Source organism: Chiloscyllium plagiosum, chromosome 22 (genome assembly GCF_004010195.1).
Source record: "Chiloscyllium plagiosum isolate BGI_BamShark_2017 chromosome 22, ASM401019v2, whole genome shotgun sequence".
NCBI classification, from domain to species: Eukaryota; Metazoa; Chordata; class Chondrichthyes; order Orectolobiformes; family Hemiscylliidae; genus Chiloscyllium; species Chiloscyllium plagiosum.
The window spans coordinates 49645924-49667776 of NC_057731.1; the positions used below are offsets into that span (position 1 = coordinate 49645924).

General features: G+C 44.2%; 1 protein-coding gene across 1 annotated transcript in view; it reads left to right on the forward strand.

Annotated features, from left to right (window-relative positions):
- The first annotated feature begins 7496 nt into the window (after window positions 1–7496).
- Window positions 7497–21853, forward strand: part of LOC122561323 (CREB3 regulatory factor-like) — a 94663-nt gene continuing 80306 nt past the window's right edge. The window contains exon 1 of the mRNA XM_043713017.1: window positions 7497–8573. The gene's annotated coding sequence lies outside the window, so the exon portion shown is untranslated. The remainder of the gene's footprint in view (window positions 8574–21853) is intronic.

The following is a 21853-nucleotide window of genomic DNA, read 5'->3' on the forward strand; positions in this document are numbered from 1 at the left end:
CATGTCCTCGGCAGAGTGGGAGGGGGAGTTGAAATGTTGGGCCACGGGGCGGTGTGGTTGAGTGGTGCAGGTGTCCCAGAGGTGTTCCCTAAAGCGCTCTGCTAGGAGGCGTCCAGTCTCCCCAGTGTAGAGGAGACTGCATCGGGAGCAACGGATACAATAAATGATATTGGTGAATGTGCAGGTAAAACTTTGGATGTGGAAGGCTCCTTTAGGGCCTTGGATGGAGGTGAAGGAGGTGGTATGGGCGCAGGTTTTGCAATTTCTGCGGTGGCAGGGGAGGGTGCCAGGACAGGAGGGTGGGTTGTTGGGGACGTGGACCTGTTGTTTTCAGCATCTGCAGTAATTGTTTTTACCCACTCTATAAAGGAGCCCAGTAGAACAGTGGATGCAGTTTCATCCTCTCATTATTGTAACTGCCCAGTTCATTACAACAGCCAAGGTAGCCACAGGCCCTTACACTGGGCCTCACTCTAATGTCTCTCCCCTGTCCTTTATCCAAGGCCTTTTTTATTTTTGATTCATTCATGGGATGTGTGTATCACTGGCTGGGTCAGCTGCTTTGCGTCAATGTTCACTTACTCATGCGCTGTACACTTCACGCTCAACGTTGAAATGTCAAAGTTGGTGCAAGTATAGTCCTAGATAGAATTGCCAATCAGTCCAGGATGCTGGTCTGATGACCATCACCCATCTCTACTTGCTCCAGCGACATGGCATTATTGTTAAATTTCAGTTGAGAAAGTAACTTTTTAAAAAAAAAAATCTGGGATTTACATATGAAAGAACTGAAACCAACATGGTCATTCTAAAAGATGAGACTTAAACAATCCAGGTCTTTTTCAATTTACAATTCAAGTTGCATCACACGGTGAACTTTTGCTGTAAATTCTGTGTCTTATGATCTTATAAGCCACAAACACCCAATGAAGGAGCAGCACTCCAAAAGCTAGTGCTTCCAAATAAACCTGTTGGTCTATAACCTGGTGTTGCATGAGTTTTAACTTTGCTCTGGAGAAGGTGATGATGAATTGCCTTCTTAAATTGCTGTAATCTTTCGAGTGGAGGGACACCCACTTTAGGGATGGAATTCCAGGATTTTGACTCAGCGACAGTGAAGGAACGGTGATATGTTTCCAAGTCAGGATAGTGAGTGGCTTGGAGAGGAACTTGCAGAGGGTGGTGTTCCCATGTATCCCTTGTCTTTCTAAATGGAAGTGGTCATGAATTTGGAAGGTGCTATCTCAGGAGCCTTGTTACTCAGCTTGTGAGTGAAACAGAATTGGACATAGTCTTCACAATGAGGCCTGAAGAAGCTCTTGTGCAAAGTCAGTCAAAGGCCACTGTGTTTGTTATGGGAATGCCCAAGCATTACATTCTTCTCGAGTTCTGATAATTGCAGCAATGAAGTTTGCAGCGGTTTGTGAGCAGCACTGTGGACTATAAACCTGACTGCACCTGGGGCCCTCATCTTTACTTACCCACTGCCCCTATGCTGACTGCTGGTCCAGCGGTGCTTCATTTTTAAAACTCCCCTCCACCTTTTCAAATCCCTCCATGGCCTCAGCACCTACGCATCCACATCATTATCCACACCACCCCCACCTCTCACACCCCACCATCAATCTTCTCCAATTCCAGCTGAGAAGTTAAATGTAAGAGGCACATTGTCCATCCTCGTTGAGCAGCCTGGGTGGTACTCATCTAGACCAGCAGCCTGCTCTGATTGGCAATTCTATCCAGGACTATATCTCCACCCACTTTAACGTCTAAGTTTAGCGAGTACAGTGCATTAGTAACTGAACATTGATGCAAAGCAGCTATTTTGAAGTTCTACCATATCCAGAGCTTGCCCAGTGCAATCATTCAACACCCCTACACTGTCCTTACTGGCTGTCTCACTCACTGAAATGTAGAAAACTTTAAGCACAGAAAGAGACCACTTGATTTGTCATGTGTGCACCAGCCAAAATATGAGCCACCCAGGAATAGGTCCCATCTTTTAGCAATACAAAATGCCTCCAAACATAGGTATTTTTAGATCTTTCATAATCAGCCTGGGAGGGACACTACCACAGCACCACAAGAGCCCCCCACTATTGTAAACTTTGCTGTTGGCACCTCAGTTAATTGGCCACTTTTTTTCTTTGTGTGTTTTGAGCTGGTCTTCTGTGTGTCTGTCATAGCTCAGTGGTAGCACTTACTTGCTCTGAGCCGGTAGGTTCTGGGTTCAAGTTCCAATTCAGAGACTTGAGAATAAAAATCAAGGCTGACGCTTCAGTCCAGTACTGTGGGGGTGCTGCACTGTCGAAGGTGCAGTCAGTCAGAGTAGGTGTGAAATGGAGGCCTGCTTATAGATGTAAAAGATCCTATGTCATGTTAAAGAGCAAGGGAGCAATCCGTAATAACCTGACTAATAGTATATTTATTCTCAATCAACATTACAGGAAATAATTGTCTGGCCATTAGCAAATTGCTGTTTATATGAGCTGGCTGTGCGCAAAATTGGCTACCACATCATTTTTAACATTGCAGAAGTGACTATTTCAAAACTACTTTGTCAGCTGTAAAGTGCTTTGAGTTGTCTAGTGGTGGTGAAGTGCGCTATATAAATGCAGTTTTTTCACCCCCCCCCCCCCCCCCCCCCCCGCCTTTTTGCGTTCTATAGCAGCTGTGGTTGTGTGTGGCCAACCCTGGTACCTCTTGTTTCTCTCCTGAAAGTTGTTGTTGTATACGCACAGTTAGATAAGCTAAGGAGGATAATGTGGGCTGGATGTTAATATGTGTCTCATTGCAGTCCATGTGATTTAATAGTTTGACAATGTTCTGTGAAGTACATCTCTCAGGAATTGTTATTTATAAATAATGAGCTGTCTCCAGTGTCAAATCAACTGGAAGAGCTTGGAGCATTCTTGCTAGACTGGACAATATTCATTAATGGGAGCAATCAAAGAAGACCTGGCTAGATTTAACAAGCAGCGCAATGCCAAACTACACAGTGTATAAAACCCTAGATTCATGCCTTGGGCAATGCCGGTTGCTTGCTCTTAATACAGACTGAGGAAGCTGCAAAGAGGACAGGCTGAGCATTTACAAAGCACCTTTCATCACCTCTCAGATCAGTGCATGTTGCAGCAGGGACCACATCTGAAAGATTGCTCTGATGTCAGCATTGCAGCATTTGTGCACAGTAAACTTCCACAATGTGCTAACAACCAATTTTTGTTTATATTTACTCCTGGGATGTGGGTTTCACCAGCTGGGCCCAGCATTTATTGCCCGCCCCTAGTTGCCCCTTGAGAAGGTGGGGTGAGCTGCCTTCTTGAACCACTGCAGTCTACTTGCTGTGGGTTGATCCACAATGCCATTAGTGAGGGAATTCCAGGATTTTGACCCAGTGACATGAAGGAATGGCGAAATGTTTCCAAGTCAGGATGGTGAGTGGCTCGGAAGGTGGTATTCCCATGTATCTGCTAGCCTTTGTCTTTCTCAATGGAAGTGGTCATGAATAACCCATTTTTAGTGATGTGGAGAGAGGGGTAGATTTTGGCCAAGAAACTGAGGAAGCCTCCTCTGCTCCTTTTGGACATTAGTGCCACGAGTTTTTATTTACATCCACCTGAGAAAGCGGATGGAGCATTGGTGTGAGAGCCCACCCAGAAGACAGCGCTACCAGCCATGCTGGATTCCCTCAGTATGGCACTGAGACATCAGTCTAGATTTTAGCAGACCATCAAAGCAGGATTCAGCATTTCCAGGCTGCAGTGTAGAAATGTGACTATGTTCCCATTCTTGATGTGGTTTCACAACACTGCTCTCTGCCTCCCACAGACAGAGACCCAGACACACGCACACCCACCAACACTGACACCATTTCTAGTTGAGTAGTAATTGTGGATATCAGCTGATTGACTCCATAGTGCGTGGTTTTGTAGTTTTCAGTAGTCAAGGTGAAAGACCTTGCAAATAGTCTGCAAAAACCTACCTTTCTTAAAATGAACAATGGCTCTTACAAACAGTGTTGAGTGCAGAAACTCCTGGACTGCTGCATTGAGGAACAGCAACTTGAGACACAAGATGAAACAGTGGGTGAGAGGAAAATGCTTCACCTGCTCAATTTTCAAGGTGTTTTAGGAATTTATTATACCTTCAGACAGCACCAGCATTCCAGGTTCGATTCCAGCCTTAGGCGACTGTGTGTGTGGAGCTTGTACATTCTCCCCGTGTCTGCGTGAGTTTCTTCCGGGTGCTCCAGTTTCCTCCCACAGTCCAAAGATGTGCAGGTCAGGTGAATTGGCCATGCTAAATTGCCCGTAGTGTTAGGTGCATTAGTCAGAGGGAAATGGGTCTGGGTGGGTTACTCTTCGGAGGGCCGGTGTGGACTTGTTGGGCCGAAGGGCCTGTTTCCACACTGTAGGGAATCTAATCTAATCTAAACATGAGAAACAGGAGTAGGTTGATTGGCCCCTTGATCCTGTGTCACCATTTTATACAATCATGTCTGACCTAATTCAGGCCTGAACTCCTGCTTTCCATAACCCTTTATCCCGTTACTAATTACAATTCGGTCTAACTTCTCCTCAAATTTGTTCATGTCCACCACTCTGGGGTATTGAATTATACAGATTTACAATGAGAAAAGTAGATTGAGGTGTGCATAATTAAAGATTATCGTCACAATTAAATCCAGCGAGGAATTCAAGGGGATGTTACTTTCCTGGTGAAAGCTCTCACAAGTGAGAATTTAGTACTTGCTACTTCAGGAATTGGTTGAGATGATACATTTAAGGGGAAACTTTATTGCTGGAACAGCACAGCAGGTCAGGCAGCATCCAGGGAACAGGAGATTCGACGTTTCGGGCACAGGCCCTTCTTCAGGAAAGCTAGTGGTTAGATGAGGGAATGGAGGACTGTGCGGATAGAGAATTGAGAAGAATAATGGGGGTGCAATCTCCGAGAAACATATAAAATCCTGATGGGACTGGACAGGCTAGATGCAGAAAGAATATTCCCGACGTTGGGGAAATCCAGAATTTAGGGTCATAGTCTAAGAATAACAGGTAAACCATTCAGGATTGAGATGAGGAAGAATTTCTTCACTCAGAGTTGTGAACCTGTGGAATTCTCTCCCACAGAAAGCTGTTGGGGCCAGTTCATTAGATATATTTAAGAGGGAGCTGGACGTGGCCCTTGCGACTGAAGGGATCAAGGGAGACTGAGTGGGAATGGGACACTGAGATTACATGATCAACCGTGATCATATTGAATGGTGGTGCAGGCTTGAAGGGGCCAAATGGCCTACTCCTGCACCTTTTTTTTTCTATGTTTTTTTGTTTCAATGCAATGTCTGAAGAAAGTGGAATATACAAAGAAGAGAAGGATTGGTGGGGGTGTGAGGGGAGGGTAATGGACATAGACCAGTGTTGGTACTTTAATGCCTCTGTGTCAACTGTGGTGCTGCTTCCAAGTGAGAGAAGAGGATTCAGCGTCTGCTCAGAGCAAGGAAACTGCTGAGTCACTGGCTGCTTGGCTGTCATCTGGTCTGCTGTGTTGTGCTGTGCTGACTGATGTGTCACTCACTGACACTGTCAGTGACTGGCTGCTACTAACCACATGATCAATACACTGAGCCTGGCTTGTGACTGTTCAAGGTAGCCAGGGCAAGACCAGCTTCAATCCGTCCGTGAGTGAAGGTTTTATATATACAACAAAAGTAAATAGGGAATTTGTATTTTGGCCCAAGTGTGGAAGCTGATAGACTTGGACACCTGTCACTAGTGCCTCAGAGCGTACAGTCAGGAATAGTTGTCCCAGCTGTAACTTGTACATGGGATTGATTGGGGTCTGTAGTTCCCCTTTGGCTCGGTGTGCAAGCTGGGGTGGCCTCCCCTTCGGTCACCCTTCATGTTAAATGGACCTTTCATGAGCTCCTGCCACTTTGGGCGCAAATTTGTATCTTTGGAATTTTTTTTACTGGTTAATATTTAGTTGACAGGAAAGGGCTGGATCACTCACTCTGGATTTGAATGGTTGCAACAACAAACAAAAACCCACTAGTCCCATGATGCTATTTATATCTTAATGCCTTAAAGGGTTGATGCACAGTCTATGATCAGGTTAGTTGACCTGTGCACACTCTGGCTTGTCGTCTTTCTCTAATGTTTTTAAGGTTGGCTGTTTAGGGGCTGCTTGAATTACTTTCAGTCGGAATTTCGGTGTAAAGCAATGAAGGACAGAAACGTTTGGACTGCAGATCAGGGAAGGGGAGTAATTGGGTAAGGGGCAAATAAGACTCCCGACACTGTAATTCAAATGTCATATTGTTTTTGTGCTTCAAACTTCAGGTGTCTGGACAGAGAATGAACCGGCAGCAATTTTCTCTGTATTTCTAATATTTCTCCCCCCCCCCCCCCCATCACCTCCTTGCCACTCTGAATTCCTTGTTTAGTGTTAGAGATAAGGAAATGATGGAGAAATTGGATTTGAATTAGCTGGAATATGAAGTGCATTGGCATAAATTCTTTTACTTTAAAAGGAAACTGCACTGATACGCTGAATAAATCTGATGACTGTGATCAATGCAGAGAAGGTGGTGTTGAGGTGGTGTTAATGCACTTCAGTTGTTGATCTGGTCTGAAGATTGGAAAGTGATGGATGATCATTTTTGGGGGCCGCGAAGTGCAAAGCTGATTGGCTTTAGGTGGCTGTGGGGTGTGGGATGTTTCAGTGAGGTTGAGTTCCCCTTTCTTTTACCTGTTTGTGTCTATGCTGCTGGGTGCAATTGTTGGAATCTGCACAAAAAGATTGGAAATCTGAAACCAACACAGAAAAGGCTTGAGAAACTCGACAGGTCTGGCAGGATCTGTGAAGAGAGAAACAGAGTTAATGTTTAGAGTCTGGTTTAACTCTTGTTCAGAATTTTAAATATCAGTGAGAAATTACCCAAAGTAACTTGAACTCTCATTTCCAGTGAACCTTGACACAAGTTTAGAGGGCATAGGTTTAGGGTGAGAGGGGAAAGCTATAAAAGAGACCCAAGGGACAACTTTTTCATGTAGAGGGTGGTACGTGTATGGATTGAGCTGCCAAACGAAGTGGTGGAGGGTGGTACAGTTGCAACATTTAAAAGGCATTTGGATGGGTATATGAATAGGAAGAGTTTGGAGGGATATGGGTGGGTGCTGGCAGGTGGGACTAGATTGGGTTGCACTATCTGCTGGGCATGGATGAGTTGGACCGAAGGTTCTGTTTCCGTACTACACGTCTCTATGACTCTATATGAGGAACACAAATCAGGCTAGGTCCCCATTACAATGTAAAGGTGCATTGGTTCGAGAAGGCTGTTTTTAAATTGTCTCATTTTCATTAGGTGCACAGACACTAGTAGAGATGTTTTAGAAGTCATTGTCAAAATAAAAATTTGGAGCTGATTGTACATTGATGAAATTGGATCATTTTAAATTTAAATTATGTAATTTTCAGCTTATGGAGCTGGAGTTTAATACTTGGCTTTGAAGATAAATCCAATGTTTAATGTAGAAATCACACTGCTCCAGGTTACTCCTCTTAAAGATGTCAAGGAATACTTTATTAATGGGGAGGGTTAAAATATAGTCTACTGTACCCAATTTCACTGCCCAATTATGGATGCTCATGAATTATTTTATGTTTTTGAAATTTTCCCTAAGCACTTGAATGAGTTGGAGAATTTGAAATGGGTTTTATCTGGAAGTAAAACCTGGATTTGAAATATCACACTGAAGCTGTCTGATTAAATGACCCAGACAGATTCAGATGGTAATGTCTTTCTCCAGGAAGAAATCCTGCTGTTCTGGCTTTTACATAAATTCACACGACAATCATAGACTCCTGCCTCCCCCCTGAAATTTAGTAATGAGAAACTCTGCATTTAAACTACTGCATAGAGTGACTCGCGCAAAAACCCGACATTGACTCAGTGACAAAAGACCCATCAGCATCTTTCTCCAATTATGTTGCCCAATTACCACCCTCGTCAACAGTTATTGGCTGGAAAAGAGTAAAATCTACATCAGCTAACCACCAACTTCATTAATTTAATTAAAACAGACATACAATTCACACCGTTTGGTTATGAAAAGGCTAACAACAGGCATACAATTCATACAAGACTAAAATCTATGCGCACACCCACTAGGTTTCTATGACGTTCCCTGAACAGTCAAAGAATTTAAAGGCTAATACCTGAGAATAGGAGTTCATGCTGACCAGGTGATTTCCCCAAGTACTCGGTTGAACTCCGGAGTTGTTGTTGCTGGCATGCCCAAAATCTTTTTTCCTTATGTTCCTGAACTGTGGTGTCTTACTCTTCATTGGTTCTGGCTCATCTGCTGAGCCTGTGTCTTTTCGTTATAGGCTCTGGCCCAAGGACACAGTTAGGATGACCTCATTACATTTTCACCAAATAAGGATTTACACCTTTATGTCATCTCTGAGTGATCTGGTTCGAGACAGCCCAAGCCTGCAGCTGGGGCCCGGGTAACTTCAGTTCACGAGTTTGCTGTTCTTATGTGTGGGCAGCCCCGGCCAACAAGGTGAGGACTGGGGGATGGCTGATAAATAGCAGTGATGCCAATCTCCCCAAGTCTGAATGCATCTTGAGAGAAATGTATTTTGCATTAGTATTACTGTGGAAAAAGGTCTTGGAAGATACAGAATGTAAGGAAATAGATGGTGACATCTTGAAAAATGTCCATATTGAAGAGGAGGAAGAGCTGGATGTTTTGAAACGCACGAAGGTGGATAAATCCCCAGGACCTGATCAGGTGTACCATAGAACTCTGTGGGAAGCTAGAGAAGTGATTGCTGGGCCTCTTGCTGAGATATTTGTATCATCGATAGTCACAGGTGAGGTGCCGGAAGACTGGAGGTTGGCTAACGTGATGCCACTGTTTAAGAAGGGTGGTAAGGACAAGCCAGGGAACTATAGACCATGAAACTTGAAAGAGTTCAGAAAAGATTTACAAGGATGTTCCTGGGTTGGAGGATTTGAGCTATAGGGATAGGCTGAACAGGTGGGGCTGTTTTCCCTGGAGCGTTGGAGGCTGAGGGGTGACCTTATAGAGGTTTACAAAATTATGAGGAGCATGGATAGGATAAATAGACACAGTCTTTTCCCTGGGGTCGGGGAATCCAGAACTAGAGGACATAGGTTTAGAGTGAGAGGGGAAAGATATAAAAGAGACCTAAGGGGCAACTTTTTCATGCAGAGGGTGGTACATGTATGGAATGAGCTGCCAGAGGAAATGGTGGAGGCTGGTACAATTGCAACATTTAAAAGGCATTTGGATGGGTTTATGAATAGGAAGGGTTTGGAGGGATATGGGCCGGGTGCTGGCAAGTGGGACTAGATTGGATTGGGATATCTGGTCGGCATGGGCGGGTTGAACCGAAGGGTCTGTTTCCACACTGTACATCTCTATGACTCTATGACTGTGAATGCTTGCCACTTCCTGCTTGCCTGTCATCCTTGGTACATTTCCTGCTTTCTGACGTTCTGGGTTACTGCCCTGTTTGTGGGATCCTGACTGAGTCGCATGTTATTGGGTGTCTGCTGCGGTAAGGAGGCAGCAAAGTGCCTGGCTCTCCCTGACTCTGTATGTCAAAGTTAGACCAATTGGTGCTACAGTGTTCTCTTTCTGATCCCGTTGTCACTCTGGTGGGAATGTGCCTGTCTTGACAACAGCCCATAGCTCACCAAAATCAGTAACTTGTTGTGGATGAGGTATTGTTGGACACATTTATTTACCATACATGTTAAACTATTTTGATGCAGCAGTATTGCCCCTACCTCTAGGCCAGAAGACACAGGTTCAAGTCCTGCCTGCTCCCAGAACCATGTTACAACAGCCCTGTTCAGGGTGAATGAATGTATATATTAATGACTTGGATGAGGAAAATTTGAGGAAGGCAAATGGTGGGAAAGTCCGAATTACTTGGCACATTGTAACACTCAGGGCTATCGGCCAAGTGCTGGTAAATGGGATGAGATAGAAGGTCAGGTGTTTCTCGCATGTTAGTGCTGACTTGATGGTCCAAAGGGTCTCTTCTGCACTCCATGATTCTCTGATTCAATGACGTAGACAAGTGGGTGGGCAAACATTTGGCAGATGGAAGATATGGGAAAATGTGAGGTAATGCACTTTGGAATGAAGAATGGAAGAACTGAATATTGTTTAAATTGAGAAAGACTGCAGAACCATACAGAAGAGCGACTTGGGAGACTTTGTGCATGAATGACAAAAAGCTAGCATCTAAATTCAGTGGGTAACTGGGAAGGCAAATGGAATGCTGGCCTTTATTTCCGAGGGAGTAGAATATAAAAGTAAGGAGGTAGTGCTAAAACTATACAAGGTACAGTCAGACCTCAGCTGGAATATTGTGAATTTACATGTGCCATTGATAATCGCACGAGACAGTAATATACCGATAATAAAACAGTGATGCAGGAAGCTCAAGTGAAACATAGTTCTATCTGATCTAGTCTCTCTCCATATGTCTGTCCTGATATTCCAAGAATTAGCCTGCTAAACTGAGACTATACTCATTGGAATTTAGAAAAATGAAGGGTGGAATCATATAGAAACAAATAACATTATGAAGGGAATGGATAAGTTGGAAGCAGGGAGGTTGTTTCCACTGGCAGGTGAAACTAGAACTAGGGGGCATAGCCTCAAAATAAGGATTATGAATCTATGGAATTTCCTGCCCATTGAAGCAGTTGAGACTATCTTGTTGAATGTTTTTAAGGAAAAGATAGATTATTGAACAGTAAAGGAATAATGGTTATGGTGAACAGGTGGGTAAGTGGAGCTCAGTCCATGTAAAGATCAGCCATTGATTGAATAGTGGGACAGATTCAGTGGGCCAGATGGCCTACTCCTGCTCCTATTTCTTATGTTCTTATGTAAACTGCAATTTTTAAACCTTCAATGGAGAGGTCAGACGCTGCCATGGTTTAACCTTTCATCTGGATAATGGAGTTTGTGACAATGTAACACTTTTTCAGCTTTGCACAGTGAGTGTCAGCCTGGGTTTCCTGATAGGAGTCTAAATCTATGACCTTCATGGTGAGAGGAGTTGCCTACTGAGCTGACGTAGGGGAACAGGGTCACTCGAGAGTTAGGTTCAACAAGTAATAAACATTACAACATGGCAGGAATACTTGTTAGAGGTTTAGTGCAAGTTGCATCAGCTGAGTGTTAGTGGTGACAGAGAAACTCATTCAGTGAAAGTGAAGATTTCTTTAATGACATATGTCAATCCTCACTTTCTCCCTGTGTCAGTTTGTGTAATAGGTGTGAAAGTGAGTCTGTCTAGACTTGTTTGCCTCTGTGTCAGGTTACCTGCTCAACAAATGAGCTGGTGTAGGCCATTCAGTCGTGCAAGCTTGCCCTGCCATTCAGTGAGATGGTAGCTGATCTAATTTTAGCCTCAGCTGTACCTGCATGCCCCACTAATCTTTCATTACCTTGGGAATCAAAAATCTATCTATCTCTGCCTTAAAAATATTGAAAAACTCTGCATCCACTGCCTTTTGAAAAAGGGAATAACAAAGACTCTCAACCGTCTGACAGAAAAAATGTTTACTCATCTCTTAAATGGTTGACTCCTTATTTTTAAACTATAACTCCTAGTTCTAGGTTCTCTCACATAGAGCACGGAAACAGACCCTTCAGTCCAATTCGTCGATGATATCCTAAATTAATCTAGTCCCATTTGTCAGCATTTGGTCCGTATCCTTTTAAACTCTTTCTATTTATGTGCCCATATAGATATATTTTAAATGTTGTAATTGTACCAGCCTCCCACCACTTCCTCTGGCAGCTCATTCCACCCATTGCATGAAAACGTTGCCCCTTAAGTCCCTATGAAATCTTCCCACTCTCACTTTAAACCTACGCCCTTGAGTTTTGGACTGCTCTACCCTGTGGAAAAGACCTTGTCTATTCACCCTATCCATGCCCCTCATGATTTTGTAAACCTCTATAAGGTCACCCCTCAGCCTCCGAAGCTCCAGGGAAAACAGCTCCAGCCTATTCAGACTCTCCATTTAGCGCAAAATCCTCCAACTCTGGAAACATCCTTGTAAATCTTTTCTGAGCCCTTTCAAGTTTCGCAACATCTTTCTTGTAACAGGGAGACCAGAACTGAATGCAATATTCCAAAAGTGGCCTAACCAATATCTTGTACAGCCTCGATGTGACCTCCCAACTCCTATACTCAATGCACTGACCAATAAAGACAAGCGTACAAACACCTCCTGTCTACCTGCGACTCAATCTTCAAGGAACTATGAACCTGCACTCCAAGGTTTCTTTGTTCTGCAATACTTCCCAGGACTTTACCGTTAAGTGTATAAATCCTCCCCTGATTTGCTCTACCAAAATGTAACATCTCACATTTACCTAATTTGAGACAGCATCCTTTCTAAATCCCCTCAGTCGAGTCCATTCAGTTTTTTTATAGTTTCAATTAAGCCTCCTCTGACTCCAGAGGTTACAGACTTGAAGAATGTTGTGCTGGAAAAGCACAGCCGGTCAGGCAGCATCCGAGGAGCAGGAAAATCGACATTCTGGTGATTCTCCTGCTCTTCGGATGCTGCCTGACCTGCTGTGCTTTTCCAGCACCACACTCTCGACTGTGAACTCCAGCATCTGCAATCCTCGCTTTCTTTCAGGGGGTACAGGCCTACCCTTTCCTCACAAGGTAATCCACTCATTCCAGGTATTAGTCTCATAAACGTGTTCCCGACATGTTAACATACTGTAACCAGTGACCTGTGCTGTACACAGTACTCCAGATACCGTCTCACAAATTCCCTCTACTACTGAAGTATAACTCCCTACTCTTGCATTCAATTCCCCTTGCAATAAACCATTATCATTCTGCTAGCTCTCCTGATGACTCGCTGTACCTGCAGACTAACCTTTTACAAAATAGACCATAAAGTTGACCTCGCTCCTGCACAACTATCCATTTCCCTTGGTTCAGCTCAGACGAAAAGTAGCCAGATTCTATTCCATGACATCTTGTGCTGTAGGTTCTCCAGCAATGATGCTTCATCTTCAGCCAAGTCTATGTGGTGGCCTCGGGAACTTACTACAGCTAGGTGCTTCTGTTTGTGCCCATTCCATGACTGACTGACTGCGTGTCAAACCACTCCCTCCCCTTCCTGCTGTAAAATTTCCAATCAAATTCTTCTGGTCATGTGGATTGAAATAATAGGAAATGTGACAGTTCCAGCTGGCATTGTCTGCTGTGATTGGTCCCAGTGGATACTAGCTCAGTGAGGCCATTCTTCCCTTTAATGTCAGAAGGTCATAGGTTCACACCCAACTTTAGAATCTGTAATCTGGGCATCACATCACTGCGCTTAGAGTGTAAGTGTTACAGGAAACACCTTATCTCATAAACTGTCTGATTTGTATCTTTTAAACTATTCATAAGTATCATTGTAAATCTTTTCCTTCAACCAAATAATCAATCAACATCTCGTTTTTGTCCCAACTATTGTTTGTTTCCTAGGGCAGGGATATTTTTACTCGCTAATATGCTTTGTTTTCAGTTGGAACTCTCTGAATACTAATCCTGCATTATTGGCCCTGTTGGGAAAGAGCACCTCCTATTGATTCATTGAAATTTTATGTACTCTTTCTTCCCCTCCCCTTTCTCAATTCAGTTGGATTTGCCCATCCTCCACCCTTTACGTTATTGTAGTGAATTCACTCCCAGTGTACACATCCGAAAGGAAGGACTCTTGTGTTGCAGCAGTAATGTCCTCTAGGCCAGGAGGCCCAGTTTCAAGTCCCAGAGGGTTGTCACATTTTCTAACCAACCTGTTCAGAGAGAGATTGCAAACATAGATACTATCTCAGTCTATGAGCTGAAACCTTTCTCTATTCCCTGCCACATAGCACGAAGTGAACACAGCGAAAAGAAGAGACTCTGTTTAAGAAGGAAAAGCACCTTTTCTGATGAGGTCAGACTAATGTATGTACAGCACAGAAACTGACTTAGAGTTGTTGGGGGCCAAATGATGTGTTTATGCTCCACTTGAGCTTCCTGCTGCTTTATCACCAGTATATTCCCATGTTGCGCATGTTTATCAACCTGCATTTAAAGTCTTAAAGCTGAGGGTTAGGCTATCTACGTTTTTGGTCTATCCAGAAACGTTTTGTTGAGTAAATGATATGAAACTTATTTCATGACAGTTACAGTTTACAAGTTGTATGAATGTGACTTGCAATACTATGGAGACAGCTAGGAGTACACTAACCTCAGGCCTGTCTCCCTCAAGTTCCTCCTTTTCATCAAAACCCCTGTGATATCAGTATTAACTTATTCAGACCCAAGTACAGGATTCTACACAAGAAACTGCTCCATTGGCAGATTGCATTTCTGAACTGGATTTGCCAGTCTCTGTTTATGCAAACAGAGCTCATTCCTCCGTTTACATTGTCAATACTCTTTTACAAAGAAAAGTCAACCATACAAGCCGTAGCGTGAAGTTTTGAATCCCAAGCCCCGTAAATGCTTTCCTTTATCCCCGTATTTTGTTGGCTGCTTCATAAAATAAAAGCTCATTCTCTTGTCACTCTGAAATGTGATTAGCATTTCCCATGACTATAATAAAACAACAAGGAACAAGAGTAGGCCACTCGGCCCTTCTAGACTACTCCGCCTTTCAACAAGATCATGGCTGACTTGAATTTGACCCCAGCTCTACATTCCTGCCTGTCCCCCGCAATATTCAGGCTGTGTCAATAATAAGGTCTATTGATTTGCTCTGAGTAGGAGCGGTTTCAAAAACAACAAACATTCTGAATTCTGTAGTCGAGATTAAAGTGGTGCTGGAAAAGCACAGCAGGTCAGGCAGCATCCGAGGAGCAGGAAAATTGACATTTTGGGCAAAAGCCTTCCATGTCCTTCTGAATGGAAATGAATGTAAAACATAGATTATGAATAAAAACTGCAAGTGGAAACACTCATTGGATCATTCAGCATCTGTGGGGAGAAACATGGTTCACTGAACTGAGTTTGTCTGGTAAGGTTTGCAAGGGACGGTCTTGTATAATGATCTGAAAGGGTTAATACTGAGGTATATCTTTAGCATTGCCCACTATGCGTCACCATTTAGTAGGTGAAAAGCCTAGGATTGTGAAGAAGTAAAGTTGCCAGAACCCCAGAGGATTGTGGGACTGCTCTCTCATTAGGAGAGAGACTAATGGTGGTGGTTTAACCTGTGTGTCACCATGCCTCAGATGAGGAGAGAGGTTGAAAGTCCTTCATGGTAACTTCAGCCGGTGATGGAAGTTGAACCCACATTGTTGGCAGCCTCTGCATTACAGCCAAGTGAGCTAACTGTGCTCCACCATGGAAGTCCTGCCTTTTAAACCCCGCCCCCATGCCTGAGGTATGGTGACCCTCAGCTGAAACCACAACCTGTCATCTCTCCCCTGATTCGTGGACCTACAATCTAGACCCTCTCCAGATTCCTCCCCTGAAAGAAGATAGCTGCAACAAACTTATTCTAGGATAAGTAATGGACCAAACAGGGTACCTTCATACAACAACATCATCCTGGAAAGTTCCCCTCCAAGCCATTCACCATTCTGACTTGGAAATATATCACCGTTCCTTCGGTTTCACTTGATCAAAATCCTTAATGCCCTTCCTAAGGGCATTGTGGACTGCAGCAGTTCAAGAAGGTAGCTCACTACCACCTTCTCAAGGGCAACTATGGTTAGACAGCCAGCGATGCCCACATCTGTCCTGGTTGACTCTGTTGCAAATAGAGAGACAAATGAGCTGGGAAATGATCCAGCAGCCAGTCTGGAGGTCAATTTCAATCTGAAGGTCCACTGTTTCTTACACTGATTACAAATTGTAACTCCTGACTGATGATCAGATAGGATCAGGAACAACGGGATTGTGATGTTTGAGTTATTAAGCTCACTCCGAACATTCCCTAGTGCATTTCCACTCCTTGGCAGGTTGAAATCTTTTGTCTAACCCCTGGGCAATCACCTCAGTGGGCACCATTTAAACAGGACCTGCAAGTGAACTGAAATTATTACTATCCACTCAGGCTCAAAGGAACCCTGGGGTTTTGAAAGCAAAACAGCTGTATCTTCTGGGGGATTAAACCAAACAGAATGCAAGTCAACCCGACAAAATCCATTAACAATCAGCAACAAAAATAAACAAAATAAATGGATTTACTTACTTTTTAAATGATTTTTTTTCCCCCAGCATGTTAAAGCTTTGAGCAGGGAGTTGCTATACAGTCTTCAATTGGTTGGTAATGGTTTTTCTTAATCCTCAGGTCATGATTATGAATCTGACATGAGAGAATTTTGTCCTTAAATCTGTTTGAAATAGGTTTTTATTGATTAACTGTACTCTTTGGAGATGATGGCTTGATGGTATTGTCGCTAGATTATTAATCCAGACACTATTCTGGGGACCTGGGTTTGAATGCAGATGGTGGAATTTGAATTCCGTAAAGAAAAATGTCGAATTAAGGATCTACTGTTGACTGTGAAACCATTGCTGATATGTCAGAAAAACTCATCTGGCTCACTGATGTCATTCAGGGAAGGACATCTGCCGTCCTTAGCTGATCTGGCCTACATGTGATTCCAGATCCACAGCCATGTAGTTAACCCTCAACTGCCTTCTGAAATGGAGTCGAGAGTGTGGTTTTGGAAAAGCACAGAAGGTCAGGCAGCATCTGAGGAGCAGGAAACTCGACGTTTCAGGCAAAAGCCCTCTGAAATGGCCGAGCAAGCTCTCTGTTCAAGGGCAGTGAGTGACGGATAATGGATGCTGGCCAGTCAGCAGCACCCGTGTTCCATGAGTAAATTAAATAAAAATCTGTTCTCACATTGGAAATTGGAAATTTGTATGTTTACTGAAATTTCCTGATGATATATCATCTTATAGAGTCATACAGCATGGAAACAGACCCTTCGGTCCAACCAGTTTATGCTGACTGTAATCCCAAACTAAACTAGTCCTACCTGCCTGCAATTGGCCCAGATCCCTCCAGATCTTTCTTATTCATGTGCTTATTCAAATATTGTAACTGTACCTGCATAAATGACCTCCTCTAGAAGTTCATTCCATACATGAACCACTTGCTGTGTTTAAACAAAAATTGCCCCTCACAATTTTTAACTCTTTCCACTGTCACCTTAAAAATATGGCCCCCAGTCTTGAAAGCCCCACCACAGGGAAAAGACACCTGCCTTATCTATGCCACTCATGATTTTATAAACTTCTATCAGATCACCCCTAAGCTCTAGTGAAAGAAGTCCCAGCCTATCCACCCTCTCCTTATAACTCAAACCCTCCATTCCTGGCAAATTTCTAGTAAATCTCTTCTGAAGCCACTCCAGCTTAATAATGTCCTTTCTATAACTGGGAGACCAGAACTGCACACAGTACTCCAGAAAATGTCTCACCAATGGGCTGCACTACCTCAACGTGACATCCCAACTCCTGTACTCAAAGGTCCGAGCAATGAAGGCTAGAGTGCTAAATGCCTACTTAAAACTCTGTCTACATGTGATGCAAACTTTAAAGACATATGTACTTGATCCCCTAAGTCTCTCTGTTCCACAAGACTACCCAAGGCCTTACTTTTAACTGTAGAAGTCCTGCCCCAGTTTGTTTTACTGAAATGCAATACCTTGCATTTATATGAATTAAACTCCACCTTATTCTCTTAAATCATCAAAAAAAATTTGTTTTAGCAGAGAGAGCAATTGGTGAATGATTGGTAAGTTAACCTTGCATAAACTTAGATTTGCTTAAGAACTGGTTAACTTTATTGTTGTTCTTCATGAAGCCAATTTGTTTAGTTGCTGTCAGGTGACAGAGACTATGCCGGAAGTGTTTCCGCTTAATATATGGCCCAAATTAACAGCCTCAGAGATAACATGGCAAGTAAACTTGTGATAATTTGCTGGTTGGTTTACTTTTGCCACTGGTGTTTGTTTCTGAGAATGCTGCTAGAAGCTTGGGTAAAACATACACATTGTCCTTGAATAGGTTAGTCATCCAATTACCTGTCATAGAACAAAGTGACTCTGTGCTGCATGACGTGCAAGTTAACTCTGCTCGTTCTTAAGGAGCCTCTTTGTTGCCTCTTTTAAATAGTGGATGATCTTTGGAGTATCGTTCAGTTACCTTAGTTACCAAGGTGAAGGATTTTGTTTTACATTCAAAATACGACTACTGAAAGTAATTCTTTAAATTACAGGTACAATAAATACATCACCCCCTCCCTTGTACAGCACAGAAATAGACTGTTGGATGTAATCCTAGAATCCCAACAGTGTGGGAACAGATCCTTCGGCCCAGCAAGTGCACACTGACCCTCTGAAGAGTCATCCACCCAGACCCCCATTCCCCTACATTTACCCCTGACTAATGCACCTAACCTACACATTCCTGAACACTATGGGCCAATCCACCTGACCTGCACACCTTTGGACAGTGGGAGGAAACCAGAGCACCCAGAGGAAACCCACGCAAACACTGGGAGAACGCGCAAACTCCACACAGACAGTTGCCCAAGGCTGGAATCGAACTCGGGTCCTTGGTGCTGTGAGGCAGCAGTGCTGACCACTGAGCCACATTGCCACACAGACTGTTTCACCAATCGGGCAAAAGTGAGGACTGCAGGTGTTGGAGATTAGCGTCAAGTGTGTGGTGCTGGAAAAGCACAGCAGGTCAGGCAGCGTCCAAGGAGCAGGAAAATTGACGTTTTGGGCAAATGCCCTTCATCAGGAATGAAGGTGGGAGCCTCAGGGTTGGAGAGATAAATGGTGGGGGGGAAGGTAGCCGAGAGTGCAATAGGTGGGTGGAGGTGGGGGTAAAGATGATAGGTCATGTCCGTGTCATTTCTTTGAGTTATCTATTAGTCCATCTTCTCTTTTTTTTCTCTTTCCTGATTAACTTTTCAGGTTTCTCACTTTCAAGTGATGATTTAGTTTCCTTTTGGAGGCTACTGTTGAATCGGTTGTCGCCACTTTATTTTTTTTTGGGCGGTTCATAACTCTTTGCATAATACAATAAAATTCTTCTCATCTTTCTGCTCACCCATGCAGCCTCACTCAGGGCCTATGTTTTGTTTGTGCCAGTTATTCTAAACTTATTTCCTCCAGTGCCATCTCTCCTCAGTCCAAATGTAGGCACGATTGAAAAGAAGATACGTAATATTCAGCCGTGTCATGCATTAGCTAGACCACATTTGGGATACAGTGACCGGTTCTGCTCACCATATTTTATTCTTTTTTTTTTGGGAGTCCTTGACATTGGTCCAGCTCCCTCAGAGCCAGCTCTCAGAGTGTTTGTTTTTCTTAATATTAACCCCCACACTACCGCCTAACCGCGGTAGTGCTTATTTTTTCCCCAGCACCCATGTTGTGTGTGCAGGTGTGAGACACAAGTTGTACGAATCTTTATTCAATTTCCACCACCAGGACGAAAGGAAACACCCGAGTGGCCAGTGACAAGCAGTGCCCTACACCTCAAAGGGCAACGCTGTGTGTTCAAACAGTGAATGGGAGGGCAGGGATTAAATCAAAATAGAGTTGGTGGGGAAATAATGCACTCCACTCCCTGCAGCGCCCACCTCTCCCTGAACAACTCCAGAGTTTTGGTGGAGACCAAGTGCTCCTTCTACAAGGACACCCGGCTCTAATGTAACCGCGGAAGAGGGGCAGGCAAGTCGGCCCTAACGACCCCCTCCATGGCCTGCTGCCTGGACTTGTTGATGGCCAGTTTGGCCAGGCCCAGGAGCAGACCCACGAGGAGGTCTTCAGACCTGCCCTCCTTCCTCCGTACCGGGTGCCCAAAGATCAGGAGCGTGGGACTGAAGTGCAGCCAAAAACAGAGGAGAAGGTTTTTAAGGAAATCAAAAATGGAGTGCAAACGCCCACACCCAATATACACGTGGTCCACGGACTCCACGGCGCCACAGAACAAGCAGTTGGGCTGGGAGTCCGTGAACCACCGCAATCTGCGGTTGCAGGGGACTGCTGCGTGCAGCACCCTCCACCCCAGATCCCCGAGAGAAAGGGGGAGGATTCCCGCGTAGAGAGCCCTCCACTGGGGATCCCCACCGCCCGGTGGCAAATGGGCACGCCAAGGCGTGTCCGGACGGTGGATGAGGGAAAAGAGGTGGACGGTGTGCAGCAGCAGTCGATACAGGGCCCGCCTTTTTACGTCCTTAAAAGGGACAAAATTAAAATTCCGGAGGTGGCTCAGGTTGTGGGGCACAGGCTCCCGCAGAAAGTACAGGACTTTGGGGCCAATGTGAAATTCCATCTGAGCTGCTCACCATATTTTAAGCTGGAATTGGAGGCACTGGCAATGGTGCAAAATCGGATTCCTTAGAATGATACCAGAACTGAGAGGTTGTACTTGTCAGGAAAGATTTGAACAGGTTATATCCTTCAACCCAGAAAAGAGAATGCTGAACAGTGCTCCAATAGGACCCTTTAAATCCTTCATAGAGTAGTACAGCAGGGAAACAGACCCTTCGGTCCAACCAATCCATGCTAAACATAATCCCAAATGAAACTAGTCCCAGCTGCCTGCTCATGGCCTATATCCCTCCAAACCTTTCTTATTCATGTATCCAACCAAATTTGTTTTAAATGTTATAATTTTACCTGCCTCCAACACTTCCTCAGGAAGTTCACTCCACATACAAACCACGCTCTGTGTAAAACATTTGCCTTTTATATCTTTTTTTAAATCTCTCTCCACTTATGTTAAAAATCTGCTGCCTAATCGTGTAATTCACCGTCTGAGGGAAAAGACAACTACCATCAACTCCTATCTACGCCTCTCATTACTTTATAAACTTCTGTCAGGTCACCCCTCAACCTCCTGCACTCCAGTGAAAACAGTCCCAGCTTATCTAGCCTTTGTTGATCACGCAAACCTCCCATACCTGGCAGCATCCTGGTAACTCTGTCATGAAAGGTCTGAGGAATTCTCTATCACAGAAAGGTGTTGGGGCCAATTTGTAAGATATATTCAAGAAGGAGCTGGATGTGGCCAACGTGGTTAAAAAGATCAGGGGTATGGTGAGAAAGTGGGAGTGGGATACTGAAATTGCATGATCAGCGCCATGATCATATTAAATGATGGTGCAGGCTCAAAGAGCCGAATGGCCTACTTCTGCACCTACACGTAGTCATAGAGTCATAGAGATGTACAGCATGGAAACAGACCCTTCGGTCCAACCCGTCCGTGCCAACCAGATATCCCAACCCAATCTAGTCCAACCTGCCAACATTCGGCCCATATCCCTCCAAATCCTTCCTATTCATAAACCCATCCAAATGCCTTTTAAATGTTGCAATTGTATCAGCCTCCACCACATCCTCTGGCAGCTCATTCCATACATGTACCACCCTCTCCCTGAAAGAATTGCCCCTTGGGTCTCTTTTATATCTTTCCCCTCTCACCCTAAACCTATGCCCTCTAGTTCTGGATTCCCCCATCCGAGGGAAAAGACTTTGTCTATTTATCCTATCCATGCCCCTCATAATTTTGTAAACCTCTATAAGGTCACCCCTCAGCCTCCGCCACTCCAGGGAAAGCAGCCCCAGCCCATTCAGCCTCTCCCAAGAGCTCAAATCCTCCAACCCTAGCAACATCCTTGTAAATCTTTCCTGAACCCTTTCAAATTTCACAACATCTTTCCGATAGGAAGGAGACCAGAATTGCTCGCAATATTCCAACAGTGGCCTAACCAATGTCCTGTACAGCCGCAACATGACCTCCCAAC